Source organism: Alosa pseudoharengus, unplaced genomic scaffold (assembly GCF_046254945.1).
Source record: "Alosa pseudoharengus isolate Yale_2024_CS ecotype anadromous, Long Island Sound unplaced genomic scaffold, YU_APseudo_1.1 YU_APseudo_1.1_scf_10, whole genome shotgun sequence".
Taxonomy (NCBI): Eukaryota; Metazoa; Chordata; class Actinopteri; order Clupeiformes; family Clupeidae; genus Alosa; species Alosa pseudoharengus.
The window spans coordinates 23,342,406-23,353,657 of NW_027468565.1; positions in this window are offsets into that span (position 1 = coordinate 23,342,406).

The window sequence follows — 11,252 nt, forward strand, 5'->3', positions numbered from 1 at the left end:
TATTGCATTTTCATTTTTTACCGGGGGCTAGGTTGATGTGGGCCCTTGAGACCAACATACCATACAAATTTCTTCATCCTCGGTGCCACGGTTCAGGTAGTTATTTAGGAAAAACTGCATTTTTTGGGTTTCGGGGGGCCCAGCGCGGAGGGGGAGTGGCCCCCGGGGACCAAACTAAATTTTTCCGTAAAAGTCTAGTGGGGCTACATACCCACCAAATTTCATGTGCCCCGGTGTTTCGGTGCCCCGGGTATCGTTGACCAAAATTTCAGGAAGTAGATGATGGGAAAAAAAAAAAAAAAAAAAACTTTGACAATCCCTATATGACCGCTTCGCTAGCTTCGCTAGCGGCGGTCATAATAAGACACGTTTAAAAGGAAATTACGAGTTAAAGAAAGATGAGGCTACAATAGGTGACAGAGTTATCAAGTTCCCACTGTCTCACCATTCATAAGCTCAGGTTGGTGAGAGGGCTCTTTAACATTACCTGTACTCACTGATTTGTAACATGGCCAAGAATATAAAGATTACTTTGCTTCTGAAGAATTGAGTTGGTGAGTCTTCAATAATTAGTTTTCCTTAAGCTAAGCATTTCCATGAAGCATCAAAATACATACTAATAGGGTACATTATTGCCCTTTTTCATCTTTAGCTGTTTGTGTTATATTTTTGTTATCATCTATCATATAAATGTAAGATTAATCACAATCATAACTAAAACAGCAGCCTAGTTTTAGTTTGGGGGGGGGGGGCAATGTTGTTATTGCATACCCCTCAGCAAATGGGTAGTTGCACCCCTGATAGGAGCTTGCACACTGCTCCAACGAATACCAATGGCAATCAAGACGAGCCAGGAGGAGACTGTGGTGTCTCCATCCAACAAACTCCAACAAACACAGATGACCGGCCCACACTGACCCAACTGTTGGTGTTTGTTGGAGTTTGTTGGCGTTTGTTGAAGCAGTGTGGAAGCTCCCATAGACTGACTTTGCACTTTGCCCAGCTTTTCAAATTAAGAGTCCCATATGTTTCAGCACTCCTTCAAATGAGACATACATCTCATTTACACATCTCCTTATTAAATGTATACATCTCCTTATTTAACACAAAAAATACATTTTGAGATGAAGGCCAACCATGATACAGATGTTCAAATGCACTAAAATACAACATGTCCTCCTCACAAGGTGTGATATCATGACATTGTATAAATGCATTATTTTTTAAACACAATCCTTTACTCCACACACGTATCTATATTTCATTAAAGTGGTTATATGGCTTTATGAAGATATTTTTTTTATTAAGCTGATAATTTATTTTTGTTCATCAACCGCTGCTACATCTTCTTTTGAAATTGAAGATTGAAAGAGGAAAATGTTCTGTGTAGGGTGCTCCTCTGTTTCATCACTTCATTAGTCTCCTTCTTTCGCTCCTCTTTCCTTTCTCATCGGCCCATCTGGACACATTCCATGAAATGAGATGTCCCTATGACATCTGTCCTGGAAGCACACACACGGTCGGTAATGATCGGTAATTCAGTAAATGTATGTGTTCTGCACTGACCATGCAGTGTGAAGAAGGAACAACTCAACTGGCAAGTTCTTACTGCGCTACCAGTAAAGTTATTTTTTTATATTCAGAGTTAAAAGTCATCTTTGCTTTCTTGACACAGAACTGACATATAAAGCCACACTTTCCACAAGTATGTGTTCCACCCTATTTCTCCAGATTCTATGTCCTATTCAAGTCAATAATTTACTGTCCCAATTCGTTTCACTAGCTCTGATTACGGCAGTTTCCAGGGTAGGGTAGCAATCATAGAGAAAAGAGCCTCGTTTATCACTGCCACATCTAGACAACTATCTCAGCCTATTCTCTATTGAAAGATTGACTGTCAGAGGGTCATCAGCTAAGCACAACCAATAGATAAGCCCCAGCGTAATTAGTTAAAATCCTATCGATTGTCCGGGCTTAATTTAATTGAGGGGTAATTTTAGCACTGAGGGCATTTTAGGAGCTGGAAAGGGGCCAGGATTGATAGTCCCTGCCATGTGCAATCAGCTGCAATCCAAACCAAAAGCATGAAGCTCTGGTCGTCCGTCCCTACTGTACAGCATGACTGGAAGCAGCAAGCTGCCGTGGGAGCCTTTCAACTGGCAGGTCTTTGATTTATTCTTCACCCGAGTGACCCCGTCTGTCTTCCCTCAGCCTGCACTGAGATTGGCCTTGAGTGTTCAAACAGCTACACTCCCTCCCAAGTACAGGTCAGTGGGTTTGAACTCAATGCCATAACTGTGATCTATACCCAAAGGTGAGGACCAACAAGTATCTAAACAAGTTACGCCCATATGTTGCAATCTTAGTGAAATCAAAGAGGGCATAATCTATGCACTGCTATGCACTGTTCTCATAAATGACTGCTCATAAATTATTAGCAAGATCTAAGACCTATTTTTTGTTTAGCTGAGAACTGTTTTGATATCCCAATTGCTGTATTCATACCTACAAGGTTCTCAATCTTACTCCTGTGTCAGCCCATCCCCACCCGGCTCTGTATACCTGACTGACGTCATCAGAGGCACCTTTAAGGGGAACCTGATTCAGCCAGTCAAAAACAGTTCCAATCAGGTATTTGTTGCAGGGATTTGTATAAGTAGAAAAAATACAGTTTGAAGGGGCTGCTACATTAATACACTACTGAGCACAGAAAGCATCTCTATACATTTTCAAAATGGCGATCTTAGAGGCAGAAGAACGAAAGTAACACACCGAGGAAAGGGAGAGGGGGAGAGTGTATCCAGTGCCCCAGAGTGTGTGTGTTGGTTGGGGTGAGGGAGAGGTTTAGTTGATATGGGACGTGACCACTGCATCCTTCTCCCCCTCACTCAGGTGGCTGGGCTCTCATGGTGCGTGATCAAGGTGCTCGGCCACCTGAGACCTGTGTCGGCTTGCTCTCCAGATTAAGGCCCCCAGAAAGCTTCCGCCCCCTTGTCGCCCGAGCCATAGGCTTCATAAGCCACGGATCCTGAGGCATTTTAAAAACACCGTGGCTTGTCAGCTCTCTTCCTGCCCATTGAGAGCTGCATTGTTGGCGTTAGCCCTGGAGAGAGCTTTAAAGAACACTGTCAAAACAGCCCCTCCAACTCTCCCCTGCACATTGTGCTCTTGCTCTGACTCACAATGTTGTTACAAGAGAAAGACAGGGGGGGAAAAAAGTCTGAAATAAAAGAGAAAGAAGATTGACTTTTGTTAGCGCTTATGTCAACACAATGCTATAGGTTTGGGAGGTTGTCAGCATAACTGGCTAATAGTACTTGAAACAGTCATATTCTTACATCATCAAAAGCCCCATCCCAGATGGGTTAAAAGAGAATTAATCTCAGAGTTTTGGAAACCAAACACTTTTCATTGACGATGTTTACATTTTAAGTATATGTTGAATGGTGCAGAAGTGAAGGATATAAAGGCTCCTGTTTGCTATTGTTCCAAATAACCAAACAGAAAGGCAGGCAACAACTTGTTGAAAGAGTCATCAGCATAAAGACTTTTACAAATCTTTCAAAAGACTGAGTAAATCCAACATTATCCCACAATATTAGCTTCCTCTGTTTTTTTCCAACATATTCCACTGACTGTCAAGAGCCTTTTACAGCCTACTGCTGTAAAAATTAATCGTTTCATGGTTATTTTTCTTTCCCTAAGTGACCAGAGAATGACTTGCTTGTGCAAGATTCCAAAACAAAAAGTTCCACCCATTCATAATTGGATCCATCTTTTCATAATCACACATAATATTTGGATCATGGAAATGGGGACCTTTTGAAAATAGAATAATCCAGTTAATGAGAAAAAAAGGTGTGTCTGCCACAATCCCAACATAAAACAGACACTGGTATGAGAAACACACCAGTATTACACCGTCCCTTCTACTAGCCTGACTTGGCTTAATCCAGAAAAAATTTGATCCATATGTCGAGCTCCACTTAGAGGGGGCTTGACCTGGAAAGTAAAGCCCCATTAAATGAACCTTTTCCTCTCTAAAGATGCAGTGTAACAAACCCCTCTCCAGGCTGTCATTTAGCCTGTGATCATCACTCTGTGGTTGCTCTCAACAAACACCTCTTCAGCTTACCATATCTAACAGTGCACTCCTCAAGGTCTATATGGTGGCTTTTGTGTGTGTGTTTATGTGTTTGTGTTGTGTGTGTGTAAGTACAGTATGTACTGGAATGTCTGCATGTACATCTGTGTGCCTGTGGTGGTTATTCCAACTATAATATAATGTTTAGCTCTATAAATTACATAGCCACGCCGAACCACTTAAGAGGAGATGCATGACCAATTAGGTAGGCACAACACACAAAGAGCGCGGGATGGACTCACGGCGCATTGTGTGGCTTCGCTCTGCTGCAACAGTTGCTGCAAAGTTTCACTGTGGCCTCCTAAAGGAAACATAAACCTCAGGAAGAGGCCATGTGGGGAGGTCTCTGGGAGCCTCACACTCGGGAGGCAGGGCCCAGAGCCCTAAACCTGCCCACTGTCTCTGCCTGTCCCTTGCAGGCTGCCTGCTATACGAGGCCAGCACACACGGCTCCACCTGATCAGGTTTCACCAGGAAACAAGAGGATCTCTGGGGCAGCTGTCTAATTATCAACCCCCCCCCCCAACATACACACACTCACACAATCTCTCCCATTGGCAGGGTCAGGGGTCAGTCAAACCAAGGTTTCTAATAATGCCTTGCGTCCGTTGCCGAGATGCCAGCGCTGACCTTGTTTTCTGAGTGTTAGATAGATAGATAGATAGATACTTTATTGATTCCCAGGGGAAATTCAAGAAAAGCTAAAGTAAAAAGTAAAGCTGTTATTGTATGGTAAAAGAACTACATTGTTGCTTTAACAATAGACATAGGGTAACACTTTACAATAATGGAACACTATTTAGCATTAGTTAAGTATTAGTTAAGCATTAACAAACACTTAATTCATCCTTATTAAGTATGTTTTCAACATTACTTAAGGATTAACAAATGTGCTTTTCCTCATTAATAGAGTCTTATTTAGTAGGTGTTTCCTTTGTTATAAATTATGAATTCCTAATGCGTAGATACTGAACACATGTTAAATTCAGAATGAACTAGAGATTATGTCAATGTTATAGGTGAATACCTCGCTTATTTCATTGGCAATTCAATATTATTCAGACTTCACTCATATAGGCCTACTGTTTGCCAGCTGGTAGACAGTACTGTGTGCAATGATTTAATCTCCTCAGGCACCTTAGAGACCCCAGGTAGGCTCTTTCCCTGATGTTGCAATGCAGAGACCTGTGTGTGAACACATGATTCATCATGAAATCACCTTTACTTGCCGCTTTTGGGTACCCGGTTTTGTGTAAAGTCACGTACTGATACTCATTTGTTCATGCTTACTTAACATAACTTCATTTGTTCAATTAGAGTTCATTATTACTTACCACTTTTGTGTACCCTGAAGTAAAGTCACGCCCTGATACTCATTGTACGGTGGCCGGGAAGTGCAAAACAAATTTACATTTGCGGATGCATATTTACAATGTACAAGCACAAACTTACATTTGTGGATGCAAATTTACAATGAACACTTACCACGGGCTAACACTTTAGTTTAGATACAAATTTACAAACACTTAACTAATGCTAAATAGTGTACCATTATTGTAAAGTGTTACCGACATGATCTCAACTTGCTTTACATATCCCAATGCCAGTAACACCTAGAGCAAGCTCAAGGCGATGGTGGCAAAGAAAGTCTCTCTTAAAGCAACACCATGAAGGAATTGGTATTTATGCCCTTTGGTGTCAATATTCAACGCTATTTAGCACTAAGACCTAGTTGGTCAAAAAATGACTCAATTATATGATCCTACCCAATCAACGTTACATAGCCTAGTGCAATATTGAGAGTTCCGACATGCATTTGCAATGTCAGAGGCTTTATTCTCCACATTATAAGTCATTGTAGCATCGAAGTGGGCTTGGTGAACCAGTGGTAACATTACTGCCAATCAATCGACCTGGGTTCGATTCCAGCCATTGTGAGTCCATGTCACTTTGGATATGAGTGCTGGCCAAGCATAAGTCAACTTTAACTTAAACTTTAAAATGTGTTTGAAGCCTTTATTTAAGGTAACATAAGAACTGTGTTTTGTTACTTTACCAGGAAGAAAACTTACGCAGAAAACTAGGCTCAGAGTGGGTGAGAGGAAGTGACACAACAGAACCAGGACAGAAACAGGAACATGTGGGAAAAGTTAACATACACATAATCAAGAAGCACACAGATAGTTCATGTACATGCAATGTATATAACAGTACACACGGGGCTGTACTCATCTATTAAGGCATAAACTGTATCATCAGTCGTTAAACCCACATGGACATTTAAGTGGGATACGGCTTGTGTTTGCCACAGCCTCATTTTGCCCCGATCGCCACCTTGCCACATCTCCGGCCCCAGACAGCCTCATTTTGCCCCGATCGCCACCACATCTCCGGCCCAGACAGCCTCATTTTGCCCCGATCGCCACCTTGCCACATCTCCGGCCCCAGACAGCCTCATTTTGCCCCGATCGCCACCTTGCCACATCTCCGACCCCAGACAGCTGTGGGATACGGCTTGTGTTTGCCACAGCCTCATTTTGCCCCGATCGCCACTTTGCCACATCTCCGGCCCCAGACAGCTTCATTTTGCCCCGATCGCCACCTTGCCACATCTCCGGCCCCAGACAGCCTCATTTTGCCCCGATCGCCACCGTGTCACATCTCCGGCCCCAGACATCTGCTGACTGTTTGCTTTATTAGCAGCCGTGAACTTTTAGTTGCAATGACTCAGGAGATTCAATGACAGTCCCACAGGGGGCTCTCCATCGTTACACCCGCTTTTGGTCAGCACAAGATGAGAGGCATGAGCTCATGGGTAAAGATGTCCTTCATCCTCCTCCTCTTGTGTCTTCCTTCATCCCGTTCCTCCTTTATTCTCCCTGTGGGGCATGCAGGCCTGATGAGAGCTTAAATCAGTGTTGGAGGACTAACCAGAACCAGTTTCGCCCGTTTTTAAAAAGGCTCGTTCTAATTTTTCTCACAGACATGAGGTCATTCTGGTGTTTAAAAACCAGTCATTGGCTCTTGGGTTGTGGTTAAAAATGTCTGGCTGATGAACCCCCCCCCCCCCCTCCCGAAATGCTCCCACCCCCCATCGCCACCCCGCACTCCTCCCCCCACCTCCCTCTGATCTGTTACAGTATCTCTCTGTCTCTCACAGCTTCTTGCAGTAGGTCAGGGTCAACAGGTGATGTTTGGATGTCTGTGAGCCCAGGGGAAATGAGCTTGCAGTGTGCATTTCCTCCTGTTTACAGCTCACCGCTCACTGCCCGGCTCAGATGCACACACACACATGCAAGCCTCCATGTGTGCCTGCCGTTCACAGTGTGTAAATCATCACAGGAAACCATGTGCTCTCATAGACCTAAGGGCCTCAAACAATAACTCACACACAAAGCAACTATCAAGAAGCCAGGTTCGATTATACTTCTGTCGCCTGCATGGATAATTTGCCCGCCCAGATTGAACATAACATACCATAACAGAACCATAACAGCCACACCGTGGAGCAAGTTTATTTTTATTTGCGATATTACCTGTATTGTTCACAAATATAATTTACCAAGACCACCTCCCTAAGATCACTACCCACCTCGACAGTAAAGTAAAGTAAGTTATAGCAGTGCCTCAGCTGGCTATTATGTTTTGAGTATGGGAGAGGGGAAAGCAGTGGAATGCTTGTTAATGCCCTGAAGCCCACTGGCGAGACAACTGTTGCACTATTTGTGAACTGCAACAAAAATAACATGATAGCGTATTGGGCAGGAATGGGCTGGGAGTGTCCAATGAGAGCCTGGAATAAGAGTCCTTGTCCATTGAGGGGCCCTGTATGTCACCAGTGTGGCCTGGAAGAAAGCCCAAGAGCCCGCTTTCTGAGTAGCACTAAGCCCTTTCTCCTAATTGCCTCCAGTGGTTACGCTAAAGTCTGTGGAGGGAATCTCTTCTTGCGCCGCACAAAATGAAAAGGCAAAGATGTACAGACAGGTGAGCTTGATGTCTACCTGCAGTGGAGGTCTAAGGTAAAGTGTTTTTTTTAAATACCTCCCAAGGTGTCCAGTGTGTCCATGCCTTCTGGCATCTCAGCCAAAACAATAACATGGTGTTCTAATTCTTTTCAGTTTGCATCACCATCATTGCAATATCAGAGAATGACTGAATTGATGGCGTGACTTCAAATAAAATCTTTGAAAGTGACGTGGAGTAAAAATAAGCAACCATCGGGTAATTGATGAGAGCAAGAAGAACACAACGAGGTACACAGAATAATTTTGCATCCCAAGTCCATCTATTTAAACAGCAGCATTGATGCCACACACTAGACTGACAAGAAATAAACCTGCTCTGGTGCTGCTGGCCCAGGGGAGATAGATGCGGCTTAGTGGCTTAACGCAAGCCACATCTTAGACTTAGGCTCATTTCTCTTGTAGGGTTGCTATTATTGCCTAGACACATACAAACAACAATGGTGGTGGGGTCATTATTTACTGAGGGTTTTTCATAGCGGTGACGCATGGTCTGTGTCATAAAAGGTAGCAGCCACAGTGGGGTTTCATTTGAATGTGTACTGTGGTTTGTATGTAATATTTACTTCAGAAGAAGTACAAAATAATAAAATACAATATTCAGTGGTGGTATTAAGAAGAGAGTAGTATTATTAATGAGGTAAATTGTGTTATTAAAGGAGTCATATTTGGCATGCTTTGTTCAACAAAGAACCACAACGAAAATGATGGGGAGCTGGGCTATCTTAACCTGAACCACATTCTGTCTACCCAGAGTAGCTACTGCTATGGCTACAATTTTTTTTTTTTTAAACTGTTTATGATTTCATATCCAAGCTCATGTTTGTTTTTTGCCAAACAAGATGTTGAGGAAGGCTACCAGATGGCTGGTCCTGTCAATATTTACAATGTTGAGTCTTTAGTGTGTGTACATCAGTAGGTCTAGAAAAGCATGCTGTTTACATGGGTAAATGTATCATGAGTGTAGGGTTGGCTGCCGCACTCCCAGCTTCACTAGAGGCCCTGAATGCCCCCACAGTGTCTGAGTGTCTTTTGTGTGGAAATTGGTTTTTGTGTGTATACTGAGTGTGCCACATCATCAGAAATATATATCTGTAACCTGGTGTAGCCAGACTTGAATCCTATTCAGAATTTGAGTCTGGTATCAGTCCATTTGGGTTTGATTATGGAGCGTATTTCAACTGATACAGGGGAAAAAGTGTGAATCCTGTATAGGGAGAACGGGCAAATCTTTCTTCTTGACAAATGCCTTATTTACGGAAGCCGAGTGAGGCCACGTCATATCATTATTTTTTCACCTTGTTATCTCGAGATATCAAAATAAATAATTTGTGATCTCGGGAAAACAACACAATTGACCTGTCGCTAAGTGCCACCCTTAGAACGCTGATGAGCCAATGACAGTCCAGCCTCAACGGGACTCGGACATCAGCTCGGACAACTCCATAGGAAACAACAGGGAGGAGGCATAAAATGACAAATTAATGGTTATTTATGGAGTTTATTAACTCAAAAAACCCTGACGGATAACCATGGTCAAACGTTTTGCATGGGGGACGTGTAATACTGATAGCCGGTACCCCGAGAGGCTAGAAAACAGGGTATATTTTCATCAACAGTAGCCTACAGGACGTCTCTCGCGTTTGCAACAGCTCGACGTAATGTAGGCTACTAAGCCAACAACGTGGGCACAGGTTTCCTGTTAAATCCCAAGATGAAAATGCTTATTAACCAACTACTATATTCTTACTACATCAAATATTAACGTAACCTAACATATCTTAGTATCAATCTTCCGCTAGCTAGCTAGCATTAACGTCGTCAGTGGTTTTTGCACGGCTACTCGCCACAACTGCTTGTCACCTTGTATGTATTGTAAAGTTTTGAATACACCCCTCCATAGCATAATTAAGTCCCTTTTGATAGCTTCTGGAGGAAAGTAAATCCTTTTTCGACCAAAACGTCCTCAAAGCCTGCTTTCATATACTGTCAGCTGCCATTGTCCACAATGTATTTCTAATTTAGTCTGGTTTGTTTGTCCGAGTTTTCACACGGTAACAATGGGGGGCGGGGCTTAGCGACAGGTCAATTAAGTCGAGATCTCGAGAAAACAACCAAATATCAAGATCTCGAGAAAACAACACATTAAGCGTTACTCATGCCCCCTTTTTGCTTGACTTCTTTCAAGTTTGTAGGCTACTTTTCCTTCATCGTCATGTCTTTGATCAAGGGTTGACGCAGGGGGAGATTGCACTGCATTTCCTAATTGTGCACTGCGTTTCCTAATTGGGAATAATTTTAAGATTAGTCCCCGGCACCTCCAGACGACTGGCCCGGCTCATCTTTAGGCTACTGGCGGAGATAGTCACGTTTCCATCAAACTTCCTAATGCGCATTTTAACTATTCGAATAAGAAATCCCGGTTGGAAACACGTGAAATGCACATACAAATTCTAATCGCTAGAGGGGGGTTGATTACCTCTCGATGCGCATAAGGTAATGCGAATAAAGTTGATGGAAACGGTTTATTCTCATAGTGTGATGTAGCCTAACCTTCACAGAATCTCAGCAATCTCAAACATTAGGCAACTTGATGTGCTCTCTTGCTTGTTCCCGTAGGATAAAACAAACTAAATACACACATCGGTGCACAGTTGTTTTGCTGACGCCAAAGGTTTCGCACACGTAGCAAGTTTACAACTGTGCAGTGCCCGTTCAAACATGCCATTCCTGTACAAAACCACGGATGTGCACCACTAATTCCCATGAGTTGGATGGAAACGCTGAGGTCGTGACTGTAGCTAGACGTCTCGGTTGTTTTCTTATGATCATGAATTAATTGTGTTGTTTTCCCGAGATCACAAATTAATTATTTTGATACCCTCGAGATAACAAGGTGAAAAAAATAATGATATGACGTGGCCTCTCTCGGCTTCTGTACTTATTCACTGTTTTCTCTTTTTTAAAGTTATTGCACTGTCAATATATTCAGACACAATAGCAAAACATAAACCCCTAGCTCCTTTAGCAACAGAATTTTGTTATAAACAAAATCAACTCAAGCGTGCTCAGGTGACATGAATGAC